This window comes from Salmo salar, chromosome ssa03, assembly GCF_905237065.1.
Source record: "Salmo salar chromosome ssa03, Ssal_v3.1, whole genome shotgun sequence".
NCBI classification, from domain to species: Eukaryota; Metazoa; Chordata; class Actinopteri; order Salmoniformes; family Salmonidae; genus Salmo; species Salmo salar.
This window is the reverse complement of record NC_059444.1, coordinates 56234227-56249958: the sequence shown is the minus strand read 5'-3', so window position 1 is coordinate 56249958 and position 15732 is coordinate 56234227. Positions and strand designations below refer to the sequence as shown.

The 15732-nt window shown below is 39.6% G+C and overlaps 1 non-coding gene across 1 annotated transcript; it reads left to right on the top strand.

The window, feature by feature from the left end:
- Window positions 1–77, top strand: trnaa-ugc (transfer RNA alanine (anticodon UGC)). The gene has a single exon. It is a non-coding gene; the product is annotated as a tRNA-Ala (tRNA).
- Window positions 78–15732: the final 15655 nt, after the last annotated feature.

The following is a 15732-nucleotide window of genomic DNA, read 5'->3' as shown; positions in this document are numbered from 1 at the left end:
GGCCTTCCCTGTAGCTCAGTTGGTAGAGCATGGTGTTTGCAACGCCAGGGTTGTGGGTTCGATTCCCACGGGGGCCAGCACAGAAAACAAATGTATGAAATGAGATGTATGCATTCACTACTGTAAGTTGCTCTGGATAAGAGCATCTGCTAAATGACTAAAATGTAAATGTACTGACTGGTCATTAGTATTCTCTTTGGTATGCAATCTAGTTTCTGCGCAGGTTATGGATGTGTCACTGCATCCTTAAAGGTACAAAGTCATGTCACCATTACCCTTGATTCTAAGCAATGTTGTGCTGCTATTTTTATGGACTTGGCCAAAGCTTTTGATACGGTAGACCATTCAATTCTTGTGGGTATTGGTGTCTCTGAGGGGTCTTTGACCTGGTTTGCTAACTACCACTCTCAAAGACTTCATGTATAAAGTCAGAACATCTGCTGTCTCAGCCATTGCCTGTCACCAAGGGAGTACGCAAAGGCTCGATCATAGGCCCCACGCTCTTTTCAATTTACATCAACAACATAGCTCAGGTAGTAGGAAGCTCTCTCATACATTTATATGCAGATGATACAGTCTTATACTCAGTTGGCCACTCTGAGGATTTTGTGTTAAACACTCTAAAACAAAGCTTTCTTATTTCGTAACCTCACCTGAATTTTTCCTGTCTAAACAAATATTGCAGACATGTAAAGTTCATTGGTGGCTCAGAGGTTTAATCATTGTTTGAAATTCACTCTACAATATCCTCTGACATTACAGAGACAGGGAAAGTTTCTCTCAAATCATGAGAACCACTACTTTTGCAAACAGATGGACAGCATTCAAGAAAATGTGTGATTTATTATGAAAATATTTGCTCCTAGATGTATAACACCTAGTTGAGTGACATATGCAAACAAGAATACATTGTTTATTATTTTTTATTGATTTCAGAAAACTTGTATGATTTTTATTTCACTTAGATTAGTTTTTAAAAATTCCAATATGAATCCCTTTTTAGATTGCAATTTAAGGCAGTAAAATGTGAAAAGTTTGCATAGTTGTGTAGACTTTCACTAGTCACTGTAAGAGAACCGGCCTCGGATTCAGCCCACACTGGTGCATGACCTCCAGTAAGTAGTTCAAACAAAGGATATGTTAGACATTTCTTAACTTCTACCACTCAATACAAGAAGACACATTTATAACCGTCACCAGTCTTCATTTTCGCTGCAATAAATCACAGGTCGCTTTCTATATTAGCTGATGTTTGCTAGCTAGCTAACATTACAGTAACATCAACCAGTGTTTGCAGCTATTTGAATTTGAGTCAATGAGAGAAGCTAGCAATGCAATGTAGTGTTCCTTAGATGGCAAGGTAACAGAGGGTTCGTGTCTACCGTCTGAAAGGCACTCAATGCACATAACTAACGTGAGATTAACCCAGTCAATTGCACCATAGCGATGTTGTTTTATGTTGGCAGGGTTCACACACAATAGATGAATTTGCAGAGCTTGCGAGCAAACTAAAGCAAACATTAGCTAGCAAGCTAGTTAGTACATATTCCATTTATGTGGCGTCGTCACAGATGGAATATTTACTATCGTCAGTTTATTCCAAGATCAGCATGCAGCTGCAGTGCTTCGAAGTCCCTGTGATAAGGTTAGCGATAAACTGAACTCCAAACTGAACAGAACTACACTCTCTTCTAAATATCTTTAACCTCTCTAGGGTAGGTGGCACCAAATCGTCCCACCTACGTAACAGCCAGTGTAATCCCGTGGCGCGTTATTCAAAAACCTAAAAAATGCAAAAACTTCAATTTTTCAAAAATATGACTATTTTACACCATTATAAAGACAAGACTCTCGTTAATCTAACCACACTGTCCGATTTCAAAAAGGCTTTACAACGAAAGCAAAACATTAGATTATGTCAGCAGAGTACCCAGCCAGAAATAATCAGACACCCATTTTTCAAGCTAGCATATAATGTCACATAAACCCAAACCACAGCTAAATGCAGCACTAACCTTTGATGATCTTCATCAGATGACAACCCTAGGACATTATGTTATACAATACATGCATGTTTTGTTCAATCAAGTTCATATTTATATCAAAAACCAGCTTTTTACATTAGCATGTGACTAGCATGTGACTAGCATTCCCACCGAACACTGCCGGTGAATTTACTAAATTACTCACTATAAACGTTCACAAAAAGCATAACAATTATTTTAAGAATTATAGATACAGAACTCCTCTATGCACTCGATATGTCCGATTTTAAAATAGCTTTTCGGTGAAAGCACATTTTGCAATATTCTCAGTAGATTGCCCGGCATCACAGGGCTAGCTATTTAGACACCCAGCAAATGTAGCACTCACCAAAGTCAGATTTACTATAAGAAAAATGTTATTACCTTTGCTGTCTTCGTCAGAATGCACTCCCAGGACTTCTACTTCAATAACAAATGTTGGTTTGGTTCAAAATAATCCATAGTTATATCCAAACAGCGGCATTTTGTTTGTGCGTTCAAGACACTATCCGAAAGGGTAAATAAGGGTGACGAGCATGGCGCAATTCATGACAAAAAAATTCGAAATATTCCATTACCGTACTTCGAAGCATGTCAACCGCTGTTTAAAATCAATTTTTATGCCATTTTTCTCATAAAAAAGCGATAATATTCCGACCGGGAATCTGCGTTTAGGTAAACAGACGAAAGAAAATAAAGCATTCGGTCGACTCGGGCACGCGTCTAAGCCCATAGTACTCTGATCGGCCACTTGCCAAAAGCGATAATGTGTTTCAGCCAGAGGCTGCCTCGATATCGTTCAGCTTTTTCCCGGGCTCTGAGAGCCAATGGGAGCCGTAGGAAGTGTCACGTTAGAGCAAAGATCCTCAGTCTTCAATAAAAAGAGCCAAGATGAAACACAACTTCTCAGACAGGCCACTTCCTGCATGGAATCTTCTCAGGTTTTGGCCTGCCATTTGAGTTCTGTTATACTCACAGACACCATTCAAACAGTTTTAGAAACTTTAGGGTGTTTTCTATCCAAAGTCAATAATTATATGCATATTCTAGTTACTGGGCAGGAGTAGTAACCAGATTAAATTGGGTACGTTTTTTATCCGGCCGTGTCAATACTGCCCCCTAGCCCTAACAGGTTAATGGTCTCGTTGCAAAAGCTAAATTGTCGCAAGGGGACTTTGAAGCACCTGTGTGCCGATCTTCATCTCACAGCAAGAACTGGCAAATCTGGTGCAGTCCATTCGGAGGAGATGCACTGCAGTACTTAATGCAGCTGGTGGCCACACCAGATACTGACTGTTACTTTTGATTTTGACTTCAAATGACATTCATTCAGCCTCATTTACTGCCTTTTAAAAAAAACATAGCTGATACGGCTGACCATATTGCCCTGGCATATTACATCATTTATGCAGCAGCATATAAGACATTTTAGGACTCACGTTGTTGTGCGCGGCGGTCCTTCGTTGGCAAATTCTGTCATCAAAGAAAAAGATTTACAATCCCGAGTTGGATGACCGCTCAAAACATATTTTCCCAGTCTGACTTCCCAGTTGCAATGCTTGTGGTTAGCCACTGTCACCGATTCCTTCCAAACAACTCATTGTTGAACTTGAGATTTCCAACTTGTTGTGTAATGTTTATGTCCAATGGCCAATGAGCACCAATACGTTTTATCTACATTTGCTCTTCATTATTTATTTTCATATGACAAGGATTAAAAAGGATTTGCCAGTAGACTTGATTCACGATGATGACTGCTAGCTAAGATTGTGAAAGTAAGATGTTGACATGAATTGTCCAATCAAAGGTACTGTACATATAACGTGATTTGACCTCATTTCTGTGGCCAATGACCTTGAGCCTTCTTGGAAGGGCCCTTGTAATATAACCCTATGGAACCCAGAGGGCTGAAATTTTGGATGTCTACTAGTACTAAAGGACTGAAGCTAGGCGATTGCGCAAGGGCCCCCATGAGTGACAGAATACTGAGCCAGTCACAGTGCAATGCTCCTATTTTCTGCTGGCCCGCCCCACTACCACAGAATGCACTGAGCTAGACTAACACCTGCATGTTGGAGCTGCCTTACTCATATAGATAGATATTTGCAAAAAATGTGGGTCTCAAAACAGATGGGGTCCCCACTGGCTGTACACAGTTTACAGCATGTTTAAAAGGTGCTGTGAAATAAATGCTTGCGTGCTAGGCTGTGTTCTGATCTGCTTGAAGTGATGTCAACAGGCCAGCAGGGGGCACTCTTCCCCCATAGGCGCTGTTTTGGTAAACTGACGATAGCAAAGATTATAGCAAATGCCAAAGAAACGGAATTGGTGCAAGCTCTGCAAATTCAGCTATTGTTGGAAGCCAGCCAATATAAAACAAACTATATTAAAATTACAGAAGGTTGCAGCATATGTGTAAATTGTGAACTCATACAGTAGTCAACCCTTGTCACTGCAATCCATGTCACCTTTTAGATCGAAGCCCATCTAGAATGATAGATGGTAGAAGCCCATCTCCTACTGTAAATAACCTGCACACTGTGTGTGTGTGTGTGTGTGTGTGTGTGTGTGTGTGTGTGTGTGTGTGTGTGTGTGTGTGTGTGTGTGTGTGTGTGTGTGTGTGTGTGTGTGTGTGTGTGTGTGTGTGTGTGTGTGTGTGTGTGTGTAGCCAGCCAGGTAGAAAAATGGCCGAAGAAAATACAGACATCAGAGTAATTTTCAGTACCCCAAAACGCAGAGTAAGAACCCTAGTAGCCTAATATCTCTAAGACAAGTTGATAACATGTTCATAAGAAAGAAGTGAAATGCTAATGGGAATGTTTCACAATGATGTCATTAGGCAGAGCAGGCAACAGATGGCACACAGACAGCAGAGTTGGAGACAGATATGCAGGGACAGACTGGCAGAGACAGGGAGTCTCAGGTAAGTTTGTTGAGTCTTTGTTTGGCAACATTATGAAAGGTTCTCCATTTTTTAGACTTGTAAAATAGGGACATAATTGGAAAATGCCATGGATACCCACACTCTGAACTTAAACTGGTGACTGAACTAAGATTTCTTTAAGGCAATGGTATTGCTGTTGTGATTAATTGTGCAGTTTTGGGTACCGGTAGTTAGGAGTATGACAAACACCTTATTTATTTTCTAGGAGACAGACTGTGAGTCAGTGAGGGTGGTGAAAGGAAAAGAGCCAGGGAGAGAGACTTCAGATGACAGTGTCACAGCCACGGCAGGACCAGGTGTCAACCTTGTTGCCAGCAGCACCAGTATAGGGGACAGTGGCACAGCATTGTCCAGTTAGCTCAGTGATGGCACAAAGCCATATCAGCCACACCCACAATTTATAGAACCGCAAACTCTTGCCAACAGATTGTTGACGTTTCAAGAGAGATGGTTTCGCGATTTCCCCTGGCTACATTATAATCCATCAATAAAAGGAGTGTTGTGTTTTCACTGTAGCCAAGGGTTTTCAAGCCAGCCATCTTTTGGCCAAAGAGCGAATGCTGACTTCATTAGTGCAGGATTTAGGAACTTGAAAAATTCACATCACATCAAAACTGTCAAACCAACTGCAACGTTGTGACTGTAACAGCACACCAGCTAAATCTAATCAGTGCCCAGTTATCCAGCGCGTGGAGTAAACAGCAGAAATGACGAAAGCTACCTTGCACTGTATGAGAAAGCAACAACATTGATTGACTCCGTTGAATCCATTGAGACACACTCGATACGATTTGCTGGCAAAGCAGTGGATCACTATACGGCAGAATTATTTTAAGTGTTGGATGGTATGGAGGTTCAGTTTGGTGTCTGTTTTGACCAGGACAGTCTAAAAGTCCTGCACAAGTTAGAAAGACCGCTTCTCACGGGGGAGTTGGATGAGTTTCTAGATCAGTGCCCTGAGCTGAACATAGATTCTCTTTCAGTGCAGTTGCCTCTCTTTTGCAACAAATGCCCCTGTAGCAGCAGTGGAGGCAGCAGAGGTCCTCAGGAGGCTTCCAGTGGAGGTGCAGGGGTTGATTTACCAAGTTGAGGTGCTGATCAGAATTTTGTTTGTGGTGCCAGTGTCTTCATGTGAGGCTGAGTGCACTCCGCCGGTTAAAGACTTGGCTACGGTCTAGCATGGGCCAAGAGAAAGTGAACGACGTAGTTGTCTGTAATGTACATAAAGGCAGGCTGGATGGTCTTGAGGGAAAATATCTGCCAGCAATTTGTTGGATCCATTGAAACCCACAAGCATATGTTCGGTTCTTTTGTTCAGTAGTGTGTATAGCAGTGGTTCTCAACCTTTTTGGGGTACTGGAACCCCTGCATATTTTGAGGCAAGGCAGGCAAGGTTTTGAGTGGTTCTCAGGGACCTCCACCCCCTCTATTTTATGTAAAGTTACTGGAATCCTTGTGCTGAATACGTTCATTACACTTTTTTATTATACGGACCCCTTGCAATTACACCAGGGACCCCTAGGGGTCCACGGACCCCTGTTTGAGAACCCTCGGTGTATAGTATGATATTTGTTCTTTTGTTTAGTAGTTTTCAGTTTGTAGTACATGACAGTACACTTACAAATTATTTATTTGATGTTATTTTATTTAAAACTGCATACTTAGTGTGACATACTTGTCCATGCCTGCTGTTTGAAGAGTTGAGACACTGACTGAACAATAAATAAGTATTTTTGAAGGATATTTTGGATGATTTATTTGGGTTATTCATTGAAGTAGTTCTTTTCGCTTTTAGAACTGTACTTATTTTGAGCTTTTTGTTCTTGTAAAGCTATTGTAGTAGACTCAGGCCAGTGGCACATATTTCATGACTATATAAATGTATCAGAAAAAGTTCAATAAAAAGGTCAATTCAATACGGAGACCAACTTTGTGATGGTTCTCAATGGAGAGTCTTTTAGATGAGATCACACCATGTTCATTGTATTGATGAAAACTGCACCCATAAACAGTGTACAGTACCATTGCCACCTACTGGCTTTTCTTGGTATTGCTGGTTGCAAATACAAATACCTGCATACATACTGGATTGATAATGAACACTGCTATAACTATTATTAGTAGTAGTATTATAATGATTTAAACATTTTAACAAGTTGGGACAACCCTTCAGTTAACTATTGTATCTATCAATTATTCAGTAGTAGTAATTATGGTTCCTCAATATACATTTAACATATTACAACGTAGGCTGTGTTACAGCACTACTTTTGGTGTCCCCCTCAGGAATTGCTCTTGAGAAAATGTAATGTAATTGTCCCCTCCAAAGTTGATATCAGATTTTCGCCCCTGGGCGCACGGGGCAGGTCTGGCAACTGCAGCCAGAGATTTGGAATCTCTGGGCTTGGCCCCTGGAAGGTCCAATTTGATGGCAAGGGGTTTACCGCTGAACGTTATTGCTACTGTACAGTCCGCAACTGCACGCTCCACGAGAGGGTTGTATGGATTTCAGTGGCGGGCTTTGAGCTTTGGTGCCAAAAGAAAGGAATTCGTTCTTATCAGAGCTCTCTTGTGGACATTTTAATGTTCATACAGGGTCTATTCGAGCAGGGTCGTCAATTCTCCACCCTGAAGGTATATAGAGCAGCTATTTCAGCGTGTCATGTGTGAATTGATGGTGCCACTCGGTGGGCTTATCCCCTGGCGGTGCGGGTTTTAAAAGGTGTGCGCCGTCTCAGGCCGGTCATCCAAATTGTTTGAAGGTTGAAAAAACGATTCTAATACATGTAAAAGCTTTACAATGGATGAAGATACTCCAAACTATTTGTATTTATTTTATCCATCAGATATTGACTGAATTATAGCACACAGACAAATAATTTTCAATGTTTCTCTTGTACTTGATTCTTGCACTCATATATACAGAGACAGCAGGGGTCCAAACTGTAGAACCCAGTTGCTACATCTGAATATAAAAATGTATATTAGCAAACAAAATGATGCTACATTTTATCTCTGGGACAATTCAGGATGACAAATCAGAGCAAGATTACTGAATGTAAGTACATTATTTACCTTCAGAGGTGAATGTATCAAACCAGTTGGCGTGAAAAGTGTTTTGTTGTTTTGCACTCTACTCAAACAGTAGCATGGTATTTTTTCACTGTAATAGCTACTGTAAATTGGACGCTGTAGTTAGATAAACAAGAATTTAAGCATTCTGCCCATATAAAATGTCTATGTCCTGGAAAGTTTCCTGTTGATTACTAGTCATTCTAGTCACATTGGCGCATGTTAGCAAATATCTTCCTGGTCTAGGGACACCTATCCTGTATAGGTTAAAATAAGGGGTGTATTTCGTGTAGGCTTACCGTGGCGTCATGTTTTGATAAGCATATAAATCTCTATCACAAGGTGACTTTTATCAATATATTCGCCTGTATTTAACCCCCCCCCACACACACACACACACACACAAAAAAAAAGCCAAAGGTAATTAGCTGCTAATGTCGCTATCATAAAGAATTACAAATGCCATCATGATCTGGATGAGACGGCTGTATAGAGGCAAAGGTAAGAATCTCTGGATTAACTATCTAATGTTAGCTAAAATATAGTAATGAATGAACTGACAAAATGTCTTTAAATGCACAATTCTGTGAACTGTCTTGTTCTTAAATTGACACAATACCTGTTAGCAAAGATGTCACCTAGAGATGACATGCAAGAGGTTGCAGGGATTTGTAGTTTTGCATCATGTCTACTTTGATGCTAATTAGCATTTTCTGAGACTAAATGAGCTGAATATTTATATTTTGTTCAATATAGTTGGCTATAAATAGATTTTGGTATTTTAACATGCATCTGGTGGGGATGGACAAAATCAACATGCGCACGCGGATGCACGAGCAGAGCCGGTTTTGTCAGCATGTAAAAAGGTGACGTGTAACTTTCTACCTATTGAATAGATGACGAAATGCAGTGGCATGTACAAAGTTTCGTTTTCGAACGTGGAAGAGTTTATGGGGGGTTCTACTAGTTACCACAGCCACAAAGTCAAAATTGGCTATATCGTAAAAAATCATGAAAACAAAAATGCATTTTTCGGTCTTAATTTAAGGATAGGGTAAGGCATAAGGTTAGAAGTATGGTAAAGGTTTGGGTTTAGTTTAAAATCCTATTTTAATTAGAGAAATTATAGAAGTGGGTTATGACTTTTTGTGTGTGGTCGGGGGGAGACCCAGCTGTATCCAAGAGGCGGCATGGATAATGGATATACAATCAACGCGTTCATTATAGGTGATGCTTAACAGCCAATATGAAGATCATGCGTGGCTATAATAACTTAAGTGTTAGTCTTCAAATGAATTGGTTTTACGGGGTGTGATTTTCATTACAGATGGTAAAAAAGCTTTGCACACTGAGCTTCATGTTTCAACTAGCCAGCGAGCTCTTCCAACAAAACCTAACACTTGTGAAATGGAATTCCATCAAACTCAGGGATCTCCAAGACCTTCTTGCTCGACAAAATATGACCTATTCGGAATGTGTACGTTCTTGGTAATGCTGTTGTATTTGTTCATTGCATTACACAGTAGGCTATTACTTTATTAACCATAGTATCCGTGTAATTCATGTTATTAATATTATTCACAAGAGAATTTATATTCAAGTTGTTTGTTATGTTTACAATTTTTTTCAGGTCAAAAACATGAGTCTGCTTCTTGACCCTCCAATGGGAGACAAGGTGAAGAACTACTTCAAACAGCTGGACGACTTTCTTTCAGGTAAGGTAAATATCCCCTAGGTTTACTTTTTGGGGTTTTAAATGTAGTCTATTGAGAGGGGTGCCTATAAATATGATGTAGGCCTACTTATACTATGTTTTCTTTAAAATAATATTAGTTTCTCGTTTTTTCTTTCAGAATTCCAGTTCGTGCGCACGGGAGGTCTTGAGAGATGAAATAGGGAGCATCCTGAGATTTTTTCAAAAGAAATAAATAGGTAGCATATTGTAAGTACATTTGCATAAAAGTTTATTAAAACATGTTTTATAAGTCATTTTGTTAGGTATATTAATTATGACACTCCTATGTGTTTATGTTATTCCTCCATGTTCCATAAAATTACCACGCACTCTTAGGAAAAAAGGTTCAAGATAGAACCAAAAAGGGTTCTATTGATTGTTTCATATATGGCACCCCTGAAGGTTCTATATAGAACCCCTTTCTAAGAGTGTGTATAATATTTGAATTAACACACACACACACACACACACACACACACACACACACACACACACACACACACACACACACACACACACACACACACACACACACACACACACACACACACACACACACACACACACACACACACACACAGAGAGCTTATATTTGTTAGAATTGTGCTAGCAATTTTGTAAAATTGTGTGGTGTGAATCAACCGTTGAATATAGACGAATTTCTCAATGAAATGTTATCCTAAATGTAATCTTACTCCTCCGCATAATTCCATACAAACATCATCTTCAATTAAAAACAATAAACGCCGTTAGAATACACTTTTAGACAGTAAATCATATGACTGTGGCATCATATCACTGTAAAATATTGTTTATTGCATAGTTATTAATAATATAAAGTATAGGCACCTCTGGAGGACCCACCTTTCATCCCGTCGACCCAAATCCACGAGGTGAAGACTGTATATATATAAATAATGTTGTTGGAGAAGAAAGGGATGATGTTTTTTTTATCACACTCATGAATAACAAGTTGTTTGAATGGTTTCTATTACACAGATGAAGGACATTGTAATAAATGAGTCACACACCCATCTTTTAACCCCTGTGACAACGATTGTGAAGCACTTGACTACAAACCAATGTTTTAGCAGTGAGGAGATGCAGAATATAGGGAATAGTACAGTACAGTAGATTCCATCAATAGATTTGTAAGTCAGACAAGGCACAGCAGTGGGCTGAATTCCATTAGGGAAAAGACGGCAGGTGGAAATGGCGGTCCTGTCCAGAAACAACCCCTACCCACTACACACATATAGATCTGAAAGGCTTGGATGGTACAAGCTATGTTCCTCAAAGCTGAGCACAGCTCCCCTCGGGCTGCCGAGCAGAAGAAATATCAGCCTGAGCAGAGAAGCACCAGATTGAACGTCCTAAACTTTCTAGAATTTTCCATTTTAGTTACCGCTATCAGCGTTTCACTCTACTGTGGGAATTCTCGAATCAACTGAGTATTATCCACTTCAATGTAACATACCGAAACACAACTAACTATGCAAGACTTAGTATGCAAAACCAACTGTGCAAGAGATGTTCTTGTAGGCAGAGCGCATTGGAGTAGGAATCTATTGTAAAGACAGGCACGACTCAGGACCATACACTACGCAGACCAGTGCGCCATAACCAATCAGAGCTGCAGTAGACCTATATGCAAATAGCTATTGCCATACATAGATCTGAGCCGTTCACTTTGAACTGGGGTAAATGCTCTTGCTTTGATATCAACGTGAGAGATGCAAGTAGCCACCTCTGTACATTGTGTTCATATTATTTTTTAGTTATTGAGTTATTATCCCAGTTATAGACAATGTCTGGTCAACAAAGGCGGATTGGTTGCTTCCTACAGGAGCACAAAATGTTTGCATTTCTAGCCATCTTTGAAAATCCAGTCAGGCACAGAGATATTTGTACATTACATTTACATTTATGCGTCATTTAGCAGACGCTCTTATCCAGAGCGACTTACAAATTGGTGCATTCACCTTATGATATCCAGTGGAACAACCACTTTACAATAGTACATCTATATCTTAGTACATATACATCTAGATCTTTTTTTTTGGGGGGGGGGTTAGAAGGATTACTTTATCCTATCCCAGGTATTCCTTAAAGAGGTGGGGTTTCAGGTGTCTCCGGAAGGTGGGTGATTGACCCGCTGTCCTGGCGTCGTGAGGGGAGCTTGTTTGTATGCCTTGGGCGGTGTTGTATTTTGAGACTGTCTTGAATAAGCTAAGTAGCCAATAGGCGGAGGGTAGCATAATTTGTCTGTTTCTCTCTAATAATGGTATGGGAATAATAATGCATTTTATTTTTGTGTAACAACACAACATTTTCAGTCACCTCCTTGTCTGATGGACATGTGGATTGATGTTAACGTCAAGCCTTGCATGCTTTTTTCAAAAGTCTCATGGAATGTTGTCCTACATTGAACACATTGGCTGCTACTAAGCTGCTTATTAATAAGTTAATAATAAAGGAGCTGCCTAGCACGCAGCAATGACCTGCTGTGGTAGATGGGATAGATGACGAAATGCAGTAATGTGTAAAAACGTTGGTTTTCGAAAGTGAAAGGGATTTATGGTGTGTAATTACAGACGTCATCATCTGCCGAGACAGAGGCTGACCCACAGTCACGGCTATAAGGGTTCCTAATTGTCAAATGAATGTACAACGTTTTGGGGGGCATTTTACCTATCCCTAACTCTTTTCCTAAACGTAACCTAATTATCCTAAACTGCTACGTTAATTATCCTAACCTGCTGCGTAATTTCGGTTAATCTGCTACGAAAAGTCAAAACGGACGTTATTTTGGCAAGAGCTGGGTCCCTTCTAGTCATGACCCTGTCCCACGTGCAGTTATACAAAATAACAAAGGACTTTAATCTGTATAGCAGCTCGCTGACAGTGAGCACTGAGCAGTCATTGTTCACGTTATTTTATTTGGCCTATAGAAACTGTAATAAAACACCTTCATGACATTGTATCTAGCTCTTAATAATAAATCAGGTCCACAACAAATGGTTTGAATTACCTTTTATATTCCAATGTAACTTTGTTTTACAACAAATAATGAAATGCCATGGATGCTACATGTAGTACATTAAGATAACTGCAGTGGAGCAGCTGTGTGGAGTCCAACTATTATCATCGTGTTCTTCTTTCTGTAACAGAGTAGCTATGCAATTAGTTACACGTTCCATCCCTTGGGAGAGGATATAAAAAGTATGCCTTTAAACTCTTGTACTGTAGGCTATCAAGCCTACTCAATAAATATAACATTGAACTACAAAAATAGATAGGCTACTGTATTGAAAATACACTGCGTGAAGGGCATTGTGTATCTGCACACAGAAGACAAGAACGCAAAATGTCGTCAACAGCTATGCAAGGTGAAGGAATGAGTTTAACGCTCTTTCGCTTTCCCCACTTGAACTTTCCTTGTTTTACATATTACCTCATCCATGGCATATCAATGAGGGAGACTATACAGGTGGGGCACGTAGGACCATCGTTTAGAAGTAGTGTTCAGGGATTTATCAACTCACCGGACACATGGGAACTCTTAACGTGTCCTTTGTGGTACATCTTCTGTGTGTAATTGTTCTTTACCCGGTTGTCTATGCTAAATGCAGTGACCAAAAGGAGCAAATGTATTATCTTTCTCAAACTCGCCAGACCCTCAATGATCTTTCCATGGTAGGTCAATTTCTTTAACCTGTTACAAATTGATCATATAGGCAGAGACATATTTAGAAATATGGCTCTGAATCTAGGCTGTAGCATGCGTACTGTGATATCACAAGTTATTTATTCTAGTTGAAAATTAGAATAAATATATTCATATATTCAGTCGTTTTATTGAGATATGGTGTATTTTGTGTGTGGTATAGGAGAGGAGACCAAGAGGCTGTATCCCAGAGGCGGAAAGGTTAAGGGTCCAACGTCCAACGCTTTCATTAGAGGTGATGCTCAGGAGATCATGAGTGGATACAATTTCTGTGTTTGTCTAGTTCAATCGCATGGTTAAACGGGGTGTTATTGTGATTACAGGAGGGGGAAAGCTTTGGACACTGAGACTTGCGTTTCAACTAGCCAGCGAGCTCTTCCAACAAAACCTAACACTTGTGAAATGGAATTCCATCAAACTCAGGGATCTCCAAGACCTTCTTGCTCGACAAAATATGACCTATTCGGAATGTGTACGTTCTTGGTTATGTTTAATTTGTTAACTGTAACTTGGTAAACAATTGTGATTATTTATACTATTTGTATTCATGTAATCACGTGGATATTGATATTAATGTTGTTTGTTGTTTACAATTTCAGGTCAGAGACATGCGTCTGCGTCAAAACCTTCTGATTGGTGATATGGTTAAGAACTACTTCAAACAGCTGGACGACTTTCTTTCACGTGAGGTAAAGCATCTCATAGGTTGCATTTTGTTGAGAGGGGTGGAGTGGGCCTAGCCTATACCTATGGAGTATAATGTATTCTTTTCACCTAAAACATGTTATTTTTCCGTGTTGCAATGAATTTCCATGTAGGCTATAATATTTAAATGAAGATACAAACACGCCTTACATTGGTTGAAATTGTGATAGCAATTTTGTAAAATTCTGTGGTGTGATGCAACCTTGAAATACTACGACTTTTTCGTTTAAATGTTTTCCTAAATGAGATGTTATTCCTACTAACAATTACATATCAACATCATCTTCAATGAAAAACAATAAACTCCTTTACAATACTCTGAATTCCAGCCATACTTTCCCGCCCTTTAAGACATCATCATATCACTGTAAAACATTGTTGATTCGGATAGTTATTAATTCTATCAAGTACACATTTACTGGATACCATGCAGCATAATTATAACTCCACATTGTGAATGTTAGTTCAATGGAGTATAGCAATGCTAACCATGCTGTTACTCTTCAGTCTCTATAGTGGAAAGACAACAGATGAAGAGGTCCCATCAACTCACATATCTGGATAGAAGTCCAATAAAAGTCCAATAAAAACACACCAATATGGAATACTTTGACAAATGATCTATGTCATAGACCTATATTTTACTCACAAGTGCCTGTAGGCCCAGATTCAAAAGCACCCGAAATATAGGCTCCAATTTAAGCATTAATGTCAAGGTAAGCATTATTGCCAAGGTCTATACTGCCTGTGCGCTCCATAGGCAACGAGTGTCTTATTCTGAAAACCGGGAGCATAAAGGAGCGGGTCTACCAAAATAAATCAGACCACTTAAACCCGTTTCTAAAACGAAATACAGTCTTGTTGAGTGTGTAATTCATTCAACCCATACAACGTTGAAATGTATCTTTAAATAGGAAGTTGAGGTCCAGAAATGGTTTCAACGTAGTTGGATACCATAGTTTCCGGGTGTAAATGAAAAAGGTGTTGCGATTGCGAAGACGAGATTGAAACGCTATTGTTTCCGAAGTGAAAGGACAACGAAATGTTTGCAAATAAATGCATATCAATTTAAGCTGTCGTCTGACTAAAGTGGATTCACAAGTAAATGTTTTTCATCTCAAACATGTTCCTGGTTGGTAATCCAATATTTCAGAATAAAATAAGAAATTAGTTAAGGTTTTAACAAGTCTTCGAGAGATGCACCTGTCCTTTCCGTGCGTTGGCTCCAGGCCGAAAGATATACTGTCAGGTATGAAAGCGCCTGTCTACCGGGACTTCCACCTTTCACTTTCGGAACACCTTTCAACATCTTTGTATAAAATATCGACACAGATTGGAGCATGACAGAACTCTGGATTTCGAGAAGTGGATCGATCAGGAAGAACACTTTATCTCTTTATCCTTTGAGGAATACGTCTTCTTTTTCGGAATTCTACAAAGTATAGGCTGTCTTTCTGAAGTGTGCCTAATTTTGCACCTCGGTTGATAGTGAACAGACAGAGAACTACAGTAGACCTACGATAAT